Source organism: Eriocheir sinensis, unplaced genomic scaffold, assembly GCF_024679095.1.
Source record: "Eriocheir sinensis breed Jianghai 21 unplaced genomic scaffold, ASM2467909v1 Scaffold226, whole genome shotgun sequence".
Classification (NCBI taxonomy): Eukaryota; Metazoa; Arthropoda; class Malacostraca; order Decapoda; family Varunidae; genus Eriocheir; species Eriocheir sinensis.
In genome coordinates, this window is record NW_026111528.1 from 433,888 (window position 1) to 454,883 (window position 20,996).

A 20,996-nucleotide genomic window follows, 5' to 3' on the forward strand; every position below is an offset into this window, starting at 1 on the left:
AGCTCGACTCGTTTTGAAATGTCTAATCCAGACACAATCGGAGCAATTTTGGAGGAGGAGAGTCTTGATCAGTACATCAAGGACTACATGGATTTTCGTGCGGAAGTTCGGGATGGAAGCCTTGGGAAAACTGCATCCTTCTGGATGTCCTACATGGACCATGTCTCCCTGGTGCAGTCCTTGCTGGAGGCCGTGCAGCAGAACAATTTCCATCTCTATGCGCATACTATGCACATGATGGCAGATTCTTTTTCATTCGGAGGACATAACTATGCAAGGTACCTGACCTTCTTCTCTCTATATCTCGCAAACATAGAGAATTCCCACCCAGGAGCAACTCACTTGTTGAAATTGGGTGCCATCAGTGTCGCACGATCCTTCATACCAGGGAACCGCGCCCCAGTTGACAAGACTATGGAGGAAACGTTTATGCGTCACGCGAAGTCAAGGTCTGGTGGAGTTGGCGTAACTGGTCTTCTGACCAATTACAATGCCTATCAGAGATGGGTGAGGACAACGCACGCAAGATCTCAGTATGCCGACGTGACCTTTCAGATGGCAGGTTTGAAGAAGGAGGACTTGAGCAAAACCAAACACCGGGACCTGACTGATGCAGAAATAAGGAAAAGTGAGAAGACTGTGCAACAAGCTCTTGCTGCTTTTCGCTGCTTCACGAATCCCTTCGATGTGGAAATGAAAGAGCTATTGGTTGTTCTGTCGTCGGGTGCCGTAGTCCCTGAGAATATAGCCAGTGATATTTTGCACGCGGAGAAAGCTGGACAGAAAGCACGTGAAGAATTTGTGGCGGCTCGCTTGGAAACTGGGAAAGACTTCTTCCAACCTGTGAAGTCCCTGAAATTGAAGTCATTCGAGGACATCAACAAGAAGGTCAAACTAAACGCAGCACAGAATCGGATGATGCAATACAAGGAACAATCGAACAGCGCCTTCTACTTCTTGGTCCAATCCCAGCAACAGGGAATACAGTTGGTTGAAAGATCTCATGGCTTACCCTCTGACAACGATACCCTATAGCATCGGACTCCCAGGGCACTTTCTGGTCAAGACTGACAAGTCTAAGGCATTGCACAAACTTTGTGAGAACAAAGAAAGCTTCCGCTTCCTCCAATCACAGAGACGCTGACCATAGTGGATGGTAATGTGCTGTTCTATTGCCTCACTGAAGTCCCCGGGAATTTCCGACAGATCTGTAGAAAGATATTCAATATGCTGCCAGATGGAGACTGTGTATTCAGCACAGACACATACAAAGAAGTATCCGTCAAGTCAACTGAACGGCGAAGAAGAGGCGTCTCTGAAAAGCTTATAATATGATGTCATTCAAACAATAAACCAGCCGACTGGAAAGCATTTATTGATAACTATGAGAACAAAACCAACTGATAGATCTACTACTTGCACAGTGGAGCACTGAGGGTATGCAGCAGACATGAGCGGGAAAGAACTGACGTTCTTTGCCCATGGTAAAGCTTACCTTCTCTCCTCCACAGACGGAAAGAATGTCACCATAACAGAAATAGTCGACTTGCACTCAGAACAAAAAGAAACCGACACGAGGATCATTCTGTACATCGAGTACGCGGAAAGACAAGGACACAAATATGCCAGAGTCAAGAGCCCAGACAGTGATATTCTTTTCCTGCTCCACTATGCAAGGAGTTTCCAGGATATCGTGGTTCTATTCGACACTGGCACTGGAAACAAACGGCAGATAGTGAACATCACGGACATGGCGCAGGAGTACACACAGACACACTGTACAGCACTGCTCGCATTGCATGCTTTCACTGGCTGTGACACCACAAGTGCACTGAAAGGTCATGGAAAAGTGAAGCCACTCAAAATCATCCAGAAATCACCAGAATATGAACACTCGCTGAGCCAACTTGGGGTTGATTGGTCTGTGTCGGAACAGCTGCATCAAAAACTGGAAGAGTTCACCTGTGCTGTCTACGGAAAACCACGCCTTAGGGATGTGAACGTTGTCCGGTACACAAAAATCAATGACGTCTGCTCTAAAGGAGGGGTAGAATCTTTGAAAAATGTAGATATGTCATCACTCCCTCCTTGTAAGAAAACACTCAGAGAACATGTCAACCGAGTAAACTACCAAGTCGCAATATGGCGGTCGGCACATCAACCAAACCCAGACATCCCAGATCCAGAACAACATGGATGGAGATTGGTACATGGGCATCTGCAACCAGTTTGGTTCCAAGGAGAGGATATTCCTGCTCAGCTGGCTGATGTTCGTCTACAAACTGGGGATGATAGTGAAGATGATGATGACAACGTTGAAGACGTCGATGACGTGAACTCGGACCTTGATGTGTCGGACAATGACGAAGACTAAACGCAATTGGACATACATGGCTAGTGTCATATCACAAAATCTTGAAAAGTGTTTAAAGTTGAAAATACCATTACTCTTAACTTCATTAAGAACCACTGTCAATTGCAAAAAATTGTGTCGAAACGGAGTGTTCACTTCTTGTTTTTGTAATCGGGTGTACGAGTGTTTTTTTTTTGTGTGATGAGTATTGTATACGAGTTATACATGTGATACAGCATTTTAAAGGGCAGTTCTTCTTCTTTAAGTTTTAAAATTAAAAACAAATGATGTTTCTTTGTCCAATTCAAGCATTGTAATGTCATATAGAATATGGTGGGAAAATTTAACACAGATCTGGAGAAATTGTTTCAAAATGGCGGGTACCCGCACACAAATGATCTTGCAGTTACAATAAATGTTTACAACCTTTAAATATCATACATCATTGTAAGGAGTACTCAATTCTCTTTAATTTGACACCATAACCATGTTTATACAATAAATACAAGTGGAGTAATAGCAAAGAGAAAATATAGAAAATATCGAGTCGCGGAACTGACGCAATTTGCCCGATTTTGGGTACCCTCACATATCGGCCCACCACACACAGTGGATCCCAACTTTTTTCCTGTTAAGTCTCGATTTTGTGTTCAGGACATGATAAGGCTTCAGAAAAACAAAGTGAAGTCAAGTTGTGGGGGGGGTGCACGAGCGCCTATTCTGGCCCACCGCCTAGATCGGTTAGAAAAACAAACCAGTAAATACGTCGGGAGAGAACTCGGCACAATTACCATGAGGGTTTTGATCCTTCACTTCTCACTTGTGTTGTTATTAGTGATCTATGATGCGTTATTAATAATAAAATACAGAAATACACCTTATAGTACTACTAACATGCAATACTGTTATGAATTTAGTGACAACGAAAATGTATATAGCTATGTATTTTTCTTTAACTTGGATGCATTATGCTAAAAATGCAGTGTTTGCAATTTCTTTATGGCATTTCTGCCAGAAACATCACTGGTATTATTTCTACTTCCCATATGCATACTAAGCCTGTTAATATAGCTGCAGTAGTTTTCATGTGTGTAGTGGTAAAACCACTTTTGTCTGTAAATTATCAGTTACTGAATAGTAACTAGTTTTGAAGAGGTCAGATAGAATGTTTTCAAACTTAGGAAATTAATTTTACTAGGATGTGATGTGAAATTTGCACAGACAGACCATTAGTAACAATTAATTTCAGGAAGAGCGTATCCTGCTACTGTATGGGCTGGATCAACCTCAACTTGTAACTGGTGGTAGCTACTCCATCCATTAATTCTTTCCCTCTGTTGAGACAACTTAAAGTGAGTATGTATATATAATGTCTTATTGAATGTTCTATCTATGCATGATGTACTGCTTCAAATTTACTTTACAGACCTTTAAAGTCTGACTGATCATAGACTTCACAATCTCTTGACGGGAAACGGGGCGCGGGGCCGATTCGCAGGGGGCCGATTTTCAAAAATTTAAAATTTAAATATTTTCAAAACCAAAGCAGCTAGCGACCTGAAACTAAAACAGGCACCTCCCTTAGGCATATATGAGTCTCCATGAGCAGCGGTATCAAAAATTCAAAGTCGTTCCTAATAAAATCCCGATTAATTGTTTTTTATATAAGTATAACAAAACTTAAAAAGGCTATAAAATCCTCAGATTTTACGCTAGATGCACAAACATCACCAAATGCAGAGATAATCACTTATATTTTCAGAATCAATAGCAATATTTAGCATATCTTATAAGTTTTTGCCCAAAATAGCTACTTATTTTTTTTTTATTTAGTGCAATTTTTTACGTAAGTTTTTAACATCTAATAAATCACTTAATTTTCACATTAGAAACTTAATACTTGAAGAAAGCATGCAGAAACATCTTAATTTTACTCAACAAAAGCAAACTATTCATTTTTCTATATACAATCACAACTTATTTTGGTTGAATTCCGATGTCACTATTGCCGCAGCACGTCTTGCCGGCTATCTGGCCCTCGTCCCTGAACAATCACTTTAGCCTTTTGGCCTATGACTTGTGGGCCCCGGTCAGTTTCCTGGACTTGTACACGTCCCTGTTCCTCGCCGTCTCCTTCCTGCCCTCCTCGATACTGCTCCTCTTCCTGCCGGTTGGCTGCTTCAAGGCCTTGTTCTTCCTCGCTTCTGAGGTCACGTCCTTGGAGAAATTAGCACCGAAACAGTTGAAGAGGGACCTGCTGATGTGCGGCAAGATGGTGTTGGCCAGTTTGTGCCCTCCTGGCACCTGTACCCCTGCAAGGTCGGGTCTGAGGCCGCCAGGAACTCCAGGAGGTGCCTGAACCCGTCCCTATGGCGCATGGCAAGGAGAGGAACCTCAACCTGCGCTCCTTCTTGTCCTCCCTGCACATCAGGGAGTCCCACAGCGACATCGAAGGACGCCATGTGGGCCATTGGGAGATGGCCGCTTCAGGACCGCCCGGCCCTTCTCCAGCTCTCCCCTGTCGACCAGCTCGACCAGGGCGTCGAACATCACAGAGGGCGGGTCGCCCCTCTCGAGCTCCACGGTAATCTTCATCTCCTCCTGCTGGGCAAGCTCCTGCTTGCAGCACTCGGCCACAGAGGAGTTGGCCTGGACCTTCCTGGCCAGGTAGCCGGCGTAGTTGCCGACCGCGGCGAGGAGCAACTCGTCCGTCGGCGGGTGCGGGTGGTCGTCGGCCAGCTCCCTGGCAAGCTGGGCCAAGATCACCTCGTCGTCCTCCTTCTCCTCTGCCTTGGCCCGGTCCAGGTCGGCCTGCACGTCCCCGGGGAAGAACCCGACGAGCTTCAGCAAATGCAGGCGCTGGGCCAACCTGTTGCTCACCATGAAGTTCTGCACGCTCGTCCAGTAGTTGGCGCCGCACATGGTGCGGCGCTTGCCGAAAGAGTGCTCAGTCGGGTCAGAGTTGGCCTTCCCCATGCACATACTCGACCCCGTAGGACGTAGTGAACAGCCCCCTCACTACCACACTGCACTGAACACACCATTGCACTGCACACAACACTGAGTCACTGCACTGATGGCGTAGTACGGCTCCTCCACAGTTTACTCCACGGGGTCGCGGCGTCCTCATATCTTGTGTCTCCTCCGTCACTTCCACTCGATCCACTGCCTTCTGTGTCTTCTTGTATCGTCCTCTGGATCCTTGCAGTTGTGGGGAAGGGTACAGAGACGATGAATAACTGTAGGTCCTTTACTTGGAGAGTAAACAGAGGCAGGACAGCGATAATCCTTTACAGAGGGAAGTGCCCAGCTGACTGCGTGCCTAAGGCGAGTTAGGCGACGCGGGAACTGAGCTGAGTTGCCATGTAGGCACTAACTAAACGTACATTTCTTGTTTCCTAATACGTAAAACTGTGGACTTCACTATCCTACAGTTATCATTCATTTTACGTAAAGATTTCAACCTAAAGTTACGCAAATTTGCCATTTTTTACACAACGTTTTCAAAGTGCACGCATGGTGCTATTTTATATAAGTTACCTTGAATCCTCGACCAAATCACTCTAGAGACACTCCTGCCTGCTTGTATGCACTAAAACTTGAAGATTTCGTCCTGTTTCCACTTAAATTCGGAGTAAGAACGCAGAGAGTGTTTGAGTTGTCGCAGTGAAAGTCTACATAACAATCCGCCCCTTAAGCGAAGCCAGCGCCAAGACTGAAGAGATTTCCCGTCAACTAGTTGTGAAGTCTATGGACTGATCACCTATATCACTGTCATACTGAAACTCTCTTCAGAAGGCAATTTTTTGCTACTTTGTGTTGTGTGTAATCATTGAGCTCGTTTGTGTTGTAGTATGTAATCTTTAAGCTACTCTGTGTTTTGTGTAAACTGCAGAACTACTTTAATTTGTTTTGTGTACTCTAAACTAATATATTTCATTTGTTATCTTTCAGAGTACTAAACCACTACTCTAACTCTCCTATTTTTCCCTGACTTTTGATCACAGTCTCTTCTCAATTAATTATGTCTTACCATAAAAGATACAGGCAGATACAACGTGAGCTCAAGGAACTGTTGGTTAGTAGTAGTGAAGAGGAAGCTGACTGGGTTCATCAAAACACCAAAATTCCCAAACTTTACCATAATAACTCTGACCCATCTTTAAGCTTTTCTGACCAGGACAGTTGTGAAAGTACATCCTTATCCCCCTTGATAGTAACTGCACCAGAAGAATTAAGCACAGATGATGAGAGTCACCACCATATATCTGATTTGGCACTTGAAGAAGGATTAGCTTTATGGGCATCAAAAAATAACATTACACGCCAGGCAGCAAATGAATTATTGGAGCTGTTGAGGAATAATGGGCATAATCTACCTAAGATTCACGCACTTTGATGGAAACTCCAAGGTATGTAGAGGTATTAGAAAATGTGGAGGACACTATTATTATTTTGGGATTGGTTCATGTTTGCAAAATATATTGAAGACTCATCCAGCATTTGTAAAAGAAAATGATTCAGTTAAACTCAGTGTAAACATAGATGGTATTCCTTTACATAAATCAAGCAATGAACAGTTCTGGCCTATACTGATAAAGTTCAGCTGCTTTAAGCCAGCATTAGTTGCTCTGTATTGTGGAAAGACTAAACCAGATTCTATTGACAGTTTTTTGGAAGATTTTCTTCAAGAATATAAGCAACTTTCTGAAAATGGTTTAGTTTTTGAAGGGAAAAGACTGGCAGTAAGAATAGTTGCATTTATTTGTGATGCACCTGCACGCTCATTTATCAAATGCATAAAAGGGCACAATGGGTATTACTCATGTGAGAGATGTGAAATTAAAGGAACCTGGCAATCACATGTTCTTGTATTAGACTCTGCACAACCCTGTAATGAAAGATCTGATGAGAAATTCAATCAGGAACAGTACAGGGATTCTCATCAGTTAGGAAAAAGTCCTTTGATTCAGTATGGAATATCTTGCGTGAAAGGGTTTCCACTGGATTACATGCATATGATTTGCCTTGGTGTTACCAGAAGAATGCTACTTTTCCTCATAAGAGGTTCTAAGAAATGCAAACTCTCTCAGCTTCAAATAAGTTTAATTTCTTCTTCTTTAGAGAGTCTTTCCAACAAACTACCAAGTGAATTTGCTAGACAGCCACGATCACTATACTATAAAAAAGCCTTTCTGGTCTCTCCGGCGCGGCTGAGGAACTCCTCCAGCGTTGCCGCTCAGGTGCCCACCACGGTGATGGCCAGTGTGTGTCTCGCTTTGTTAAGCATCAATGAAGTATGTCGTAAATACTAAATGCAACAACAAAGCTGTATACGTTTGTAATCGTCAAGGTGTTTGTTCTAAAAGCAAATGACCATTATGTTTTTTATTGATGTGACACCTCAGCTCTGCGACGCTGCCGGCCCACGCAGCACATGGGTCACCTGGCTGGCGGGTCAAGGAGGGGAAGAAGGAGGAGACGAGGATTATCCCATTGTGAAGGACAGGCCGAACTGTCAGGGAAAGAAGGAGGAGAAAGGTGGGAAGAGAAGGAAGGAGATGGAAAGAAAACAAGAATAGAAACAGAGAGGAAAAAAGAGGAATGTGATAAAGGGAAGATACAAGTTAACAAAAAAAAAAACAGTAAAAACAAAGGAAAAACAAAGAATTGACGAAAATGGGAGGAAGAAAGGAAGAGAATAGAAGAAAAAAAAGAAACGAAAGAGAAAAAGAGGATAAAAAATGAGGAATAAATTTAATGAGAAAGAAGAAATAAGAAGATAAAGAAAGAAAGAAAAAGAAAGAAAGAAAGACACATGAAAGAGACAAAACAAATCAAATAAAAAGCAAAGGACAGAAGATAATCATTAAGGGAAAAAAAAAGAAAAAATAGATTAAATAAGAAAAAACACAAAATAAAAAAATTAAGTGTGTGTGTGTGTGTGTGTGTGTGTGTGTGTGTGTGTGTGTGTGTGTGTGTGTGTGTGTGTGTGTGTGTGTCCATTAACATTCCAATTGACAAAATACATAAAGTGCAGATAGGGCAACATTCTCTCTCTCTCTCTCTCTCTCTCTCTCTCTCTCTCTCTCTCTCTCTCTCTCTCTCTCTCTCTCTCTCTCTCTTTTGTGCGGGGGGTGACCACACCCCACTTGGAGTCCTCTTCGCACCTGGTGCCTGCCACACCTTTTTAATCCCCTGCCTGAAACAAGGTGTGGAATGAGATTAGGAGCTGGATGTGAGGGGAATGGGTGGAGTCGGATTAATGCCCTGCTTCCTCCACTCTTCCTATCCACATGAATCGGTCATTCCTGATTGTTCCTGCATCATGGAGAGACCTGCCGCCGCCACCCCTCAGAGTGCTCGTCTTCGCAGCCAAGCAAAGGAAGTGATTTACAACGTAAATCGATATTTCTTGGATGAGAAAGCCAACCGAGGACCTTTACTGCCAGTCACGCAAGCTCTTGCTCGGACAGCCAGTGCCACTAAAGTAAGCCAAAGTACAGTTAAAAGAATTTGCTCAAAACTAAACCAGCAATGGGAGACAGAAGATGAACATCAAAAGCCTGTGTTCCATTCACCGAAAAAAACTCAGCCGGCAACAGTGACAAATTTCGATGATTTTGATCAGTGTGTCCTGAGAAGAACTGTTTTGGAGTTATATGAAAGGAAGGAAATCCCTACAGTTTCCAAAATCACGGAGATTCTCCGGGAAAAAATATCCTACAAAGGCAGCGTCGAGTCCCTTCGAAAAGTATTATTGAAAATAGGATTTAAATTTTCGAAGATTGATGGCCGCAAGTTCCTTATGGAGCGAAGTGATGTGGCACTGACTCGCACCAGATTTTTAAGACAAATGCGGCAGTGCAAACAGTCATTTGAAAACTATGTTTACCTTGATGAAACATGGGTAAATCAAAACTACACTGTCGGAAAATGTTGGATTGACACCTCTTCTGACAAAGCAACAGGAGTGAACCCGCCTACTGGTAAAGGAAGCAGATTGATTATTGTCCATGCAGGAACCAAAGAAGGGTTTGTTCCGAATGCAAGGCACATTTTCCAGGCGAAAAATGACGGCGACTACCACAAGCAGATGAATGCTACAGTGTTTCAAGAATGGTTTGAGACTAAGCTGCTCCCAAATATCCCCCAGAACTCAGTCATTGTGATGGACAATGCATCCTATCATTCTGTTCATCTAGAAAGAAACCCAACTACAGCATGGAGAAAAGAAGCCATTAAGGAGTGGCTGATAGCGAAGGAGCACAACCACGGGACGACATGCTGAAGGTGGAGCTCTATGACCTTGCAAAGAAACTCTGCAATGGCAAGAAAACTTATGTCATCGATGCTATTGCTGCAGAGGCAGGACATAAGGTTGTACGGCTGCCCCCATACCACTGTCAGTATAACCCGATTGAGCTCATCTGGGCTCAGGTCAAGTGTTACGTTGCAAAGAAAAACACTTTCAAATCTGCTGAACTGAAGCCTTTGGTTGAAGAAGCTGTCGACAGTATAACACCAGAAAACTGGAAGCAGGCAGTGAGGCATGCAGAAGAGCTTCAAGAACAAGATGCAAGACAAGACATAGCGGTTGAGAGATTTGTGGAGTCATTCGTTGTCAACATCGAAGAGAGCTCAGACGACGAGTTATCTGAGTAAGCACCAGAGAGGATTAGGCCTACAGGGGATACCTCTATAAAAAAACGCGCCTATGACTTTTACCCCAGAGGTGGTGTGGAAAAAAAGTCAAAATGATTATCATAATTATCAATATTATTATTATTATTATCATTATTATTATTATTTTAATTATTATTATAATTAATAATTATTACCATTATTATTTGTATGATCATTATTACAATTATTATTATTATTATTATTATTATTATTATTATTATTATTATTATTATTACTATCATCATTACGATAAACGTGCATCCATCCATCAGAGAGAGAGAGAGAGAGAGAGAGAGAGAGAGAGAGAGAGAGAGAGAGGAGGGGGGGAGGGCGGAGCTCTAGAGCAATTAGGGCGAGGGAAAGCTCTCTAGGGATCGTCAAGCTATTTTTAGGACAGCTATGGGTGGACGAAACGTAGAAGTGGCAACGCTCAGACGGGCTCCACCTCAGGTCGGACCACAGCCTCCCAGACCACAAAGGCTTTGGGAGAGTATAGCTGTAATTGATCGCTGGAAGGCCACCGAATTTAGACAGTATATATTATACACAAGTATTGTTGTCCTGAAAGATGTTGTTCCTGATATTATATACAAAAACAGTCTTTTGCTTACTGTGTCCTTATCAGTTTTATTGAATTCCAATGATGAAATACGAAATTCTTACTTACCATATGCAAGAGAATTACTTAAGTGTTTTGTACAACAGTGTCGAGATATATATGGTCAAAGTTTTATTGTATATAATGTTCATAATCTTCTTCACTTGGTAGATGATGTAGAGAATTACCAGTGTTCCCTTAATGACATTTGTGCTTTCCCATACGAGAATGAACTTCACAAAATAAAGCAGTTAGTGAGGTCATCAAACAATCCAGTTTCTCAAGTTTTCAAAAGACTTGCAGAAAAGAAAATGTTTAATGAATCAAAAGTGACAGAAGCTAATCACAGAATATATATATCTACAAAATACAAAAATAATTGTTTCATGTTAAAAAATGAAGATTTTGTGTTCCTTAGGAAACTAAAAAATGATGTCTACTATGAATGTGATGTTCTTCGTCATAGACAAACTGAAATTTTTTTTACTGAACCATGCAATTCTAAACTCATTAACATTGTGTTTATGAAAAATAAGAGTAATTTAAAAAAGAAAGTAATTCACTTAGAGCAGCTGCATAGAAAGGTGATAAAATTGCCATACAAAGATGGTGTTGTTTTAGTACCAGTTGTACATGACATTTTCAGTTAGGTGGGCAGTTGTACATGGTGTATTCTCATGACTGATATGTGTTTACTAAAGAGAAGTTAAGCAAAACGTTTCAGATCTGCAGGATTTTAGTCTTCATACACAAGTTGTATTTGTTATGTATCTCTCTTATGGCCATTGTTCTTTATCTCAAAACTGTTCATCTGCATCTTCACTCTCCTATTCGTATCCCTTATGCCTTGTGTGCCAGTACAGCCCGGAGTGCTGCTCTTCGGCTTATGAAGAGGATTTTGTCAGGTTGAGACATGGGTAATTGTTTCTATACTACATTTAAAATATAGAAACTAGGTTGTTATTCTTGTCATATACCTATCTGAAGAGGTAAAACTGCCAACATGCCTAGCTTTTAAATATTGTATTATTCGTACTTGAATATCTTACTGCTGATGTTATTAATGAAACAAAATATGCAAAGCATGAACATAGCCCATTGATTAATTATATTTTATATTTAGAATGTGGAAACGAGCAGTTTGGTTGGAGGGTAAGAAAGAAGAAGAGGGTGTGGTGCCATCCAGCTGGGTATTAGAAGAGAACCAAACCTTGTTTTGGCCACAAGGAGTTAATGCTGAGAATGCCCTTCAAAATCAGCAAGAACCAGACCCTGCATCATGGAGAAAGTTTATGTTGAAAAAAGTGAAGATCACTTCTGGTTGGTGTTTTACTATTATCTTGCTGTTATTGGATGACGTTCACTTTCATGTTTATTCACCTCAGAAATGCTCATTTTTGTTGCCTTTTAGCTGTACCTGATTGAGATAAATGTCACAAAAATTTAGGGCTGGTAATGAAATGTTTGGCGCCTGAGATGGGCAGTGGTCGAGGTATGCAAATATATATATCTATATATATATATATAGATATATATATATATATATATATATATATATATATATATATATATATATATATATATATATATATATATATATATATATATATATATATATATGGGTTTTGAACAAGATGTACTCAGTACCGTAACTTTATTTTGCGCTACGTTTCGCCACTCAGACTTGATGGCAACTTCAGGCTAATAGAAGAGGTATTGGTGTGGAATCTTATATTATAATATTTTAAGTATTTTGGTGTAATTGTAAATTTAATATGTATTTTATTCTATTAGACTGAAGATGCCAGCAGTCTGAGTGGCGAAACTTAGTGCAAAATAAAGTTATGGTACTGAGCAAGTCTTGTTCAAAACCCAACTATATCAAGACACCTCAACAACGCTATATATATATATATATATATATATATATATATATATATATATATATATATATATATATATATATATATATATATATATATTTATTTATTTATTTATTTATTTATTTATTTATTTATTTTTATTTATTTATTTTTTTTCCCCTCAGATAGTTTTCAAGAATGCGATACCTACCATCTGACATCTACGGTGGAGAGTTCTGAGAGCAACAGTGATCCTGATGAAGGTCTACTCATGAGAAAAAGGAGAAAACGTTGTAAGAAAAATCTGCCTGATGACTTTGTCAGCAGTGAAAACTTACATGGTAGGCATGCCTGGTCATATTTGAAAACAATTTATGAAAGAAGAAAATCATAACAGTGAATACAACAGCAATACTATTGTTCATTAATAATTAGATTGACAAACTGAGAGAACTGAGAGGTGGGGGATAGCTGGGAAAACACAAAGTGGTTTGGTTAGCAAATTTCTTCAATCTCATTTTTGTCTACAAAGTGTCTGACTGTAAACATTTACAGGTGAAGGGTTTCCCCGGACTATTCACTGTCTCCTTTTATTTGTCTTTGACAGCCCCCAACACCAAGCCCTTTCACAGTTTTTTTTTTTTTTTCGTGTCTTTGTAATATGTAATGATTTTTCCACAGAAGCTGTCCACATGAAGCCAGCCTCACAGAAGCCACAGGTCACAACCTCTCAAGATAAGGTAGCTTCTGCTCCTTCACAGGTTGTACTTCCAACACCTCCTCCTAAGGTGTCTTTGGATATGCGGTCCACCAGAACCCATGGGATGATGGAGTGCAGTGCAACAAAAGATTCGGTATCCAGCAAGACATCCAAGTCATCTGACAACAGTGATGGCAGTGGCCAGCATGACAGGAGACATCATGACACGCCTTACCAAAAAAGAAACCATGATCGAGGTGACAATCTTGACCACCATGACAGGAGACACCATGACACACCTCACCGAAGAAGAAGCCATGACCAAGGTGACAGTCCCGACCACCATGACAGGAGACACCATGACACACCTCACCGAAGAGGAAGCCATGACCAAGGTGACAGGAGACACCATGACACACCTCACCGAAGAGGAAGCCATGACCAAGGTGACAGGAGACACCATGACACACCTCACCGAAGAAGAAGCCATGACCAAGGTGACAGGAGACACCATGACACACCTCACCGAAGAGGAAGCCATGACCAAGGTGACAGGAGACACCATGACACACCTCACCGAAGAAGAAGCCATGACCAAGGTGACAGGAGACATCATGACACACCTTACCGAAGAAGAAGCCATGACCAAGGTGACAGTCCCAACCACCTATCTTACTATAGTGACAGTCCCGACCAGCATGACAAGAGGCACCATGACACATCTTACCGAAGAAGAAGCCATGACCAAGGTGACAGTCCCGACCACCTATCTTACTATAGTGACAGTCCCGACCAGCATGACAAGAGGCACCATGACACACTTTACCGAAGAAGAAGCCATGACCAAGGTGACAGGAGACAGCTTGACACAACTGACCGAAGTGATAGCCCTGGCCAGCAGGAGAGGAGATATGAAAACACTATCAAAATAGAAGTCATGACCACTATGACTGGGACAATTGACGTGATAGACACAACCAGAGAGACAACAAGAGCAGGTGTGACCCTTGTAATGACAATCAAAAGAATCACAAAGGTAGCCAGGAAGATGCTGAATCCAGCTTCCCTCTAACTAGTAAGTTCTAATCCTTATCACTATGAGGAATTGTATGTAGTGATTAGTACCCAAAATGACAAAGTTGAACATAACAATATTAAGTACGTAGACCTAGTTGATATACCCTGGAACATTATTGCACTGTTATATTCATTACGTATTAGGCTCCGTCCACACTAGCGGGTAAATCCCTCCGGGCACACAGAAGCTTACGTCCACGTGGCAATGCCTGCCTGCCTAGGCCCCTTGAGCCCCAGTCAAGAGACGAGCACCCGTGCAGTCAGGCAGAGGATCTCTTTAATCTGATGAAGACTGCGGTACGACAACATGAGACCACTGATTCTAGCCGGATGGAGGGGTAGACATGACCATCTGGTGTAGCCGTATGTACTTCTGTTGGTGGTAGCGAGTGTTCTAAGTGCTAATCGGTTCGCGGATAGAGAAAGTCATATCCGCCAGGGTTACTTTATTGGACAGAACTTACACACCTCATCATCACAAGGACAACACATATGATAGGTGTTTGTTTGTGTATGCGTTTGTGTGAATGTTGTTTGTGTAGGTTAACATTTAAGTGTTGGTGTATGTGTGGAACAATGTGTAACGGTGGACGACAAGAGGACGTGGACGGACAGTAGAAGATAAACAAGTAACAAGAGATAAACAATTAGACGCACAAGAAACAACGAGACGGGTGCACGAACGAAAACATTGACACAAAATAAGAATGAACAATGAGTCTATACTGCAACGCCCCATTTTCCGTTTTCACTGGAAGAGAGCACGCGACTGCTTGAGCGGTGGCTGCTACAAGTACTCCCCCCCAGTGACGAGGAAGGAGGAACGAAATCTTCCCAGGTGCGGGGGCGCTGTGGCAGACTTTGATGCGTTGCGGTGTGTAGTGTTGCGCGGTGAGTTGCGCTGAGTAGAGTTGCGTTGAGTAGTGTTCAGCTACGGTGAGTCGAGCTGAGGTGAGTAGTGCAGTGACAACAGCTACAGTAAGTCGAGCTGGAGTGAGTAATGCGGTGACAACAGCTACAGTAAGTCGAGCTGGAGTGAGTAATGCGGTGACAACAGCTACAGTAAGTCGAGCTGGAGTGAGTAATGCGGTGACAACAGCTACGGTGAGTCGAGCTGGAGTGAGTAGCGCGTAGGGAACAGCTACGGTGAGGCGAGCTGAAGGGTTGAGCAGCGATGAGTTGAGCAGCGAGGAGTTGAGCAGCGTGAGGTGGGCTGCATGAGGTGGGCTGCGTAAGGTGGGCTGCGTGAGGTGGGCTGCGTGAGGTGGGCTGCGTGAGGTGGGCTGCGGTGAGTTGAGTGGTTGGCTGTTTAATAGATCCTGGAAGGCTTGAATCCGCACTCCCGAATCGCGAACCACGTAGACGGGTCCTGAGCAGAAGAGTGGTGCTCTGATGGACACCGCCGTAGTAGAGGAAGAGTTGCATGTCGTCGTCAGGTATGGTGAAGTCGAGCGGCGTGGAGATGGGCAATAGGCACTGGCGTAAACGCGCCGGGGGCCACGGCAGTCATAGAGTGCGTCGAGGGAACTGCGTGTGAAGGCGCTAGCTGACAGCGTGTCAGGGGCCTCGGCAGTCGGTGAGAGTAGAACGACTGCGTGTATTAAAGGCGCCAGCTGCCAGCGTGTCAGGGGCCTCGGCAGTCCGTGAGGGCGTCGAATGACTGCGTGGTAAGGTGCTAGATGCCAGCGAGCCGGGGGCCACAGCGAGTTGAAAAGTTAGGGGCGCTAGCGTGTGCCAGGAGCCGCGGCAGTCCGTGAGAGTAAAACGAACTGCGTGTACTGTAGGCGCTGGCACGTGCCAGGGGCCTCTATGGCTCGGGGAGTGAACCAGCGTTCAAAAAGGCACTGTAACACAACACTGTACGCTTAGTGGGTAACACTGTAACACTAACTGTTGCTGGGGACGTGCTGCACTGAAATGTTGCTGGACACACTGCACTGTACACATAGATCCACAAGTGTAGGATAATCCAAGAGGGCGGTGGTAGATCCAGGAGGCGGTGGTTAATCCAGGGGGCAGCTAGTAATCCCAGTGGGGTGTCACACTGTGTTTGCGTGTCTCTGAGTCCGTGTGGTGTGTGGCGGCGTATACACTGAGTCTGTATGGCGTGTACACCGAGTCTGTGTGTGGCGTGTACACTGAGTGTGTGGCACTGTGTCTCAGTAATGTGTCGCACTGTGTTTGAGTGTTCACTGAGTCTGTGTAGTGTCACACGGTGTGCGTGTCTCAGTCGCCGGACCAGCAGAAAAACAGGGAGGAGGAGGGGTGGGGGTGGGTGGGTGAGCGCCGGGAGAAGCACCATGGGGCACAAAAGATGCCTGGAAGAGGCGCGCAGAGGGTGCCTGGAAGAGGCGCGCAGAGGGTGCCTGGAAGAGGCGCGCAGAGGGTGCCTGGAAGAGGCGCGCAGAGGGTGCCTGGAAGAGGCGCACAGAGGGTGCCTGGAAGAGGCGCACAGAGGGTGCCTGGAAGAGGCGCACAGAGGGTGCCTGGGGAAGGCGCAGAAGGCGCCTAGGGGAGGGCGGGGGAAAACCCTGAAGGTGGCAACTACGCCTATGGCGTAATGTTTCTCCCGACCTGAGTGCTCAGCCCCACGAACCCCGAATGGAGGTGAGGATTTTTGCCCCAGGAGAGGGCGGACGAATGGACAAGTTACCCTGCCCAGGTCCTCCACTCTAGGAGAGAGTGCCCTTAAAATGGCACCGGCTATAAGCCACCTTGAACCATAGCAACACTCCAGGGTCACCAATTGTTGGTGGTAGCGAGTGTTCTAAGTGCTAATCGGTTCGCGGATAGAGAAAGTCATATCCGCCAGGGTTACTTTATTGGACAGAACTTACACACCTCATCATCACAAGGACAACACATATGATAGGTGTTTGTTTGTGTATGCGTTTGTGTGAATGTTGTTTGTGTAGGTTAACATTTAAGTGTTGGTGTATGTGTGGAACAATGTGTAACGGTGGACGACAAGAGGACGTGGACGGACAGTAGAAGATAAACAAGTAACAAGAGATAAACAATTAGACGCACAAGAAACAACGAGACGGGTGCACGAACGAAAACATTGACACAAAATAAGAATGAACAAAGAGTCTATACTGCAACGCCCCATTTTCCGTTTTCACTGGAAGAGAGCACGCGACTGCTTGAGCGGTGGCTGCTACACTTCCTGGCAAACTGACAGCCATGGATCCAAAGCTCCCATTGTACCTTGTATGTCTGGCAGTGGTGTACTGCCAGGTGCAACAGGGCTATGCCGATGAAATTCCTCATCTTCTGTCACAGGCAGTTTACTCGTCTTTTGCAAATGTGGAGAAAATGTCAGCGGGCAAACAACTCGCTTCTGCCCGCTAGAGTGGATGGAGCCTTATATTGCATGGCATAGTAGGTAGTTTCCCACAACCATTTTCAGTTTCTCAATTTTCTAAATATTTAACCCAACTGTCCTTTATATATATGTTTTTTTTTGTTTTTTTTTCACATCTTGGCCACTACGCTTGTTAATGACACTGGCCTATAGTTTAACGGATCCTCTTTACTGCCACCTTTAAAATTGGTTTGATGGTTGCCCTCTTCCAATCCACTGGTATTTTCCCGGCCCTGTGCCAGTGAGACATATCAAGTTACTCAATTTACCCGCTAATTGTTGTATGCACTCTTTTAGCACCCAATTTGATACCCCATTTGGCCCTCCTCACTTTCTTGCATCCAGTTCCTCCAATAGTTTTATAATTTTTTCTGTTAATGTTTGTACCCTTTCCAGTACCCTTCCAGCCACTGACACTGTATCTATCTCAGCAAACTCCCTCTCCTTTGTGAACACACTTTGGAAACATTTATTTAATACTTCTACTACCTCATTAATATTACCAAACATTTCACCATTCACTTTAACTTTCAGAATCTCATCTTTATTTTTCAGTTTCTTATTTAAAAACTCATAATCACTTATCTACAATATTTTTCTCAAACTTCTTTTTTTCCTGCCTTCTTATTTTGACATATTAATCTCTCTTCCTTTTGTACTCATTCCATAAATCTCCACTACTGTTCCTTGTCCATTTATGCTATGCCCACTCCTTAACTTGCATGGCTTCTGCACACTTTGTTATACCACTCTTCTCTTGATGTGTGTGTGTGTGTATTTTATTTTTCTTGTAATTGGGAAGTTATTTAGCATCCTCAGTTATGTATTATTTTTTCTTATAGGATTTCAGAAGCGAGTGTTACAACTTCTGCTGGACATCAGGAAAACTGTTTCGGATACGAGCACATGTGGTGGTAAACCAGCTGACACAGCTTGTACTCTTACAATCAAACGGAATAATTCCTGGAAGAAGTGCAGAATCTAGAGGATGAATTGGTTAATCCCAGTTATTTCATGGAAGTGTGCAACCAGTGCGTCCGCATAGGTGGCTATAATAAGAGAGATATGGTCTCTTATTTGATGTGCAGGTTTATGACCAAAAACCTCATGTGTCAGTATAACATGCTTGGGCAGAGAGGCAAGTTGTCTTTTAGAAAAACAAAGTTATACAATGTGATTCAGGAGAGCGTGCTTAAAAAGTTCTCAGATTCAAATGTGACAGAAATACAAATGATAGTTGCAGCAAAATTGTAATGCTCCAAAATTGAAAAATGAAAATTAGCTGATGTAAAATGGTACTTACAATCAGTTAAGATCTGCAAGAATGTTAAAACAAACCAATCTTTGTCTCATGCATGACCTTGGTGAAGTAAAGTATTTTCATACCAAGACGAACTGCAATAGCGCAGTGAAAAATCTAGTCATACTCACTGCCACCAGGAGTCTAACCCGGGTCTCTTGAGTGAGAGCCAGACAGCAAGACCACTACACCACTGTGGTGTAGGGGGCTTGCTGCATGGCTCTCAATCAAGAGACCCGGGTTCGTCTTCGGGTGGCTGTGGTTATGTCTAGATAAAGTATTTTCATTTTGTATGTTACTAAAAAAATGCTGGTAAATTTATCTCATGACTGATTGTACACAGATGACCTCATATATTGTAACTATGTGTACATTTCCCTTCCTCCCCCCTCTCTCTCTCTCTTAACCCATTAGCAGCGAGGGCCTTGATTCTGAATGCTCCCTCTAATCGAGTTAATTTTTAAAAATATCACTAACGCAAATCATTATATAACACATATCAACGCACTCGTCATCAGTTTCTGCCTCCAAAATATTTACCACTACTAAAGTACTTTATTAATCACTTAATAATACGTATAAATTACAGCGCGCCAGTAACTCTCCGTAGGCGTTCGACAGGTGGTCTAAAGAAAACGAGCCCGTTTTGAGGGAGACGTAAATAAGGATAAATAAATATATTCCTCATGAGAGGTCCTGACATCTGGTGACAGTCCTCGAACCTCAACCTTCTCGCCTAGCTCCCAAGGGTATAGCTGAACCTCTCTCTCTCTCTCTCTCTCTCTCTCTCTCTCTCTCTCTCTCTCTCTCTCTCTCTCTCTCATTATTCATACAAGTATCAAGACTAAAAAGCCATGGCAAGATTCAAAAGATATTTGTGTGGGGGGACCCATTCATTATTATTTTTTTTTACTGTCCGAAAAAATTCCTGCATATGTATCCTTGCATTTCTTTTTTGGAGACGGCGTTGTGAAAGGCCAATCGCCCGTATGATTTCCATGTGGGAATAGGGGAAGGTAATTAGGTCTGAGTTTGACCACGAAGGGCACCCTTGGGAGTACTTTGTTTATTCCTTTTCTCGTTTTTATGAGTAGCTTGTGTTCTTTATTTTAGAGGAAAGAAGTGTGTGTGTGTGTGTGTGTGTGTGTGTGTGTGTGTGTGTGTGTGTGTGTGTGTGTTCTTTGTCCATGGTGTAAATCAGAATGTAAAAAATAAAGAAAGAAAAAAGAGAGAGCAAAAAATAGTTTACCACCAAATGAACAGGCTTGAGTCGTTTTTTGTGGTATGTCATCCACAACGAAAGAATAGAAAGGAAAATATTACTAATGTAGCTTCATATCTTGTGTGATATTATGAAAATTAGCCGCTGTACATAGCTCAGTGATGTATTGTGCTCTGAAATGACTACCAGATATCCGCCTACACTGACCAGGAAGGAATCGAACTACGAGCTTCCCAGGCGAAAGTGAGCATTATACCGACTGAGCTACCGCGGCTATGTTGCAATTTCATCAAATCTTACTTTCGTTTCAACACTCTCTCTCTCTCTCTCTCTCTCTCTCTCTCTCTCTCTCTCTCTCTCTCTCTCTCTCTCTCTCTCTCTCTCTCTCTCTCTCCAGGAGCAGGCACCAAAAGAAGAAGTAGTGTGTGTGTGTGGTTGTGTGTGTGTGTGTATAGGCCTATGCTCCCTCGCGTTATCTACATGGGAGGGGAGGGTGGAAGCGAGGTACCCTCGTATGGCAGAGAGAGAGAGAAGGCAGTACTGGCAACATTAGAACACTGCGCCAGCACAGATAACAATCCTGCTCATCACATGTGCCCTGAAGGCGAGGATACTTGGTGCTTTTATAACAGACTTATTCATGAGAATAAAGATATACCTGCTGGTATTCATCAGCAGAAAGTTGGCCACCCCATAAGAGAAGACATAAAGGAGGAGCTGTTGCAGGTGTACAAAAGATTTATCACAGACGAACTCCTGTCAAGGTGCAGTGGCTTCACGCAAAATGCTAATGAAAGCCTAAATGCACTCATATGGACAATGGCACCGAAG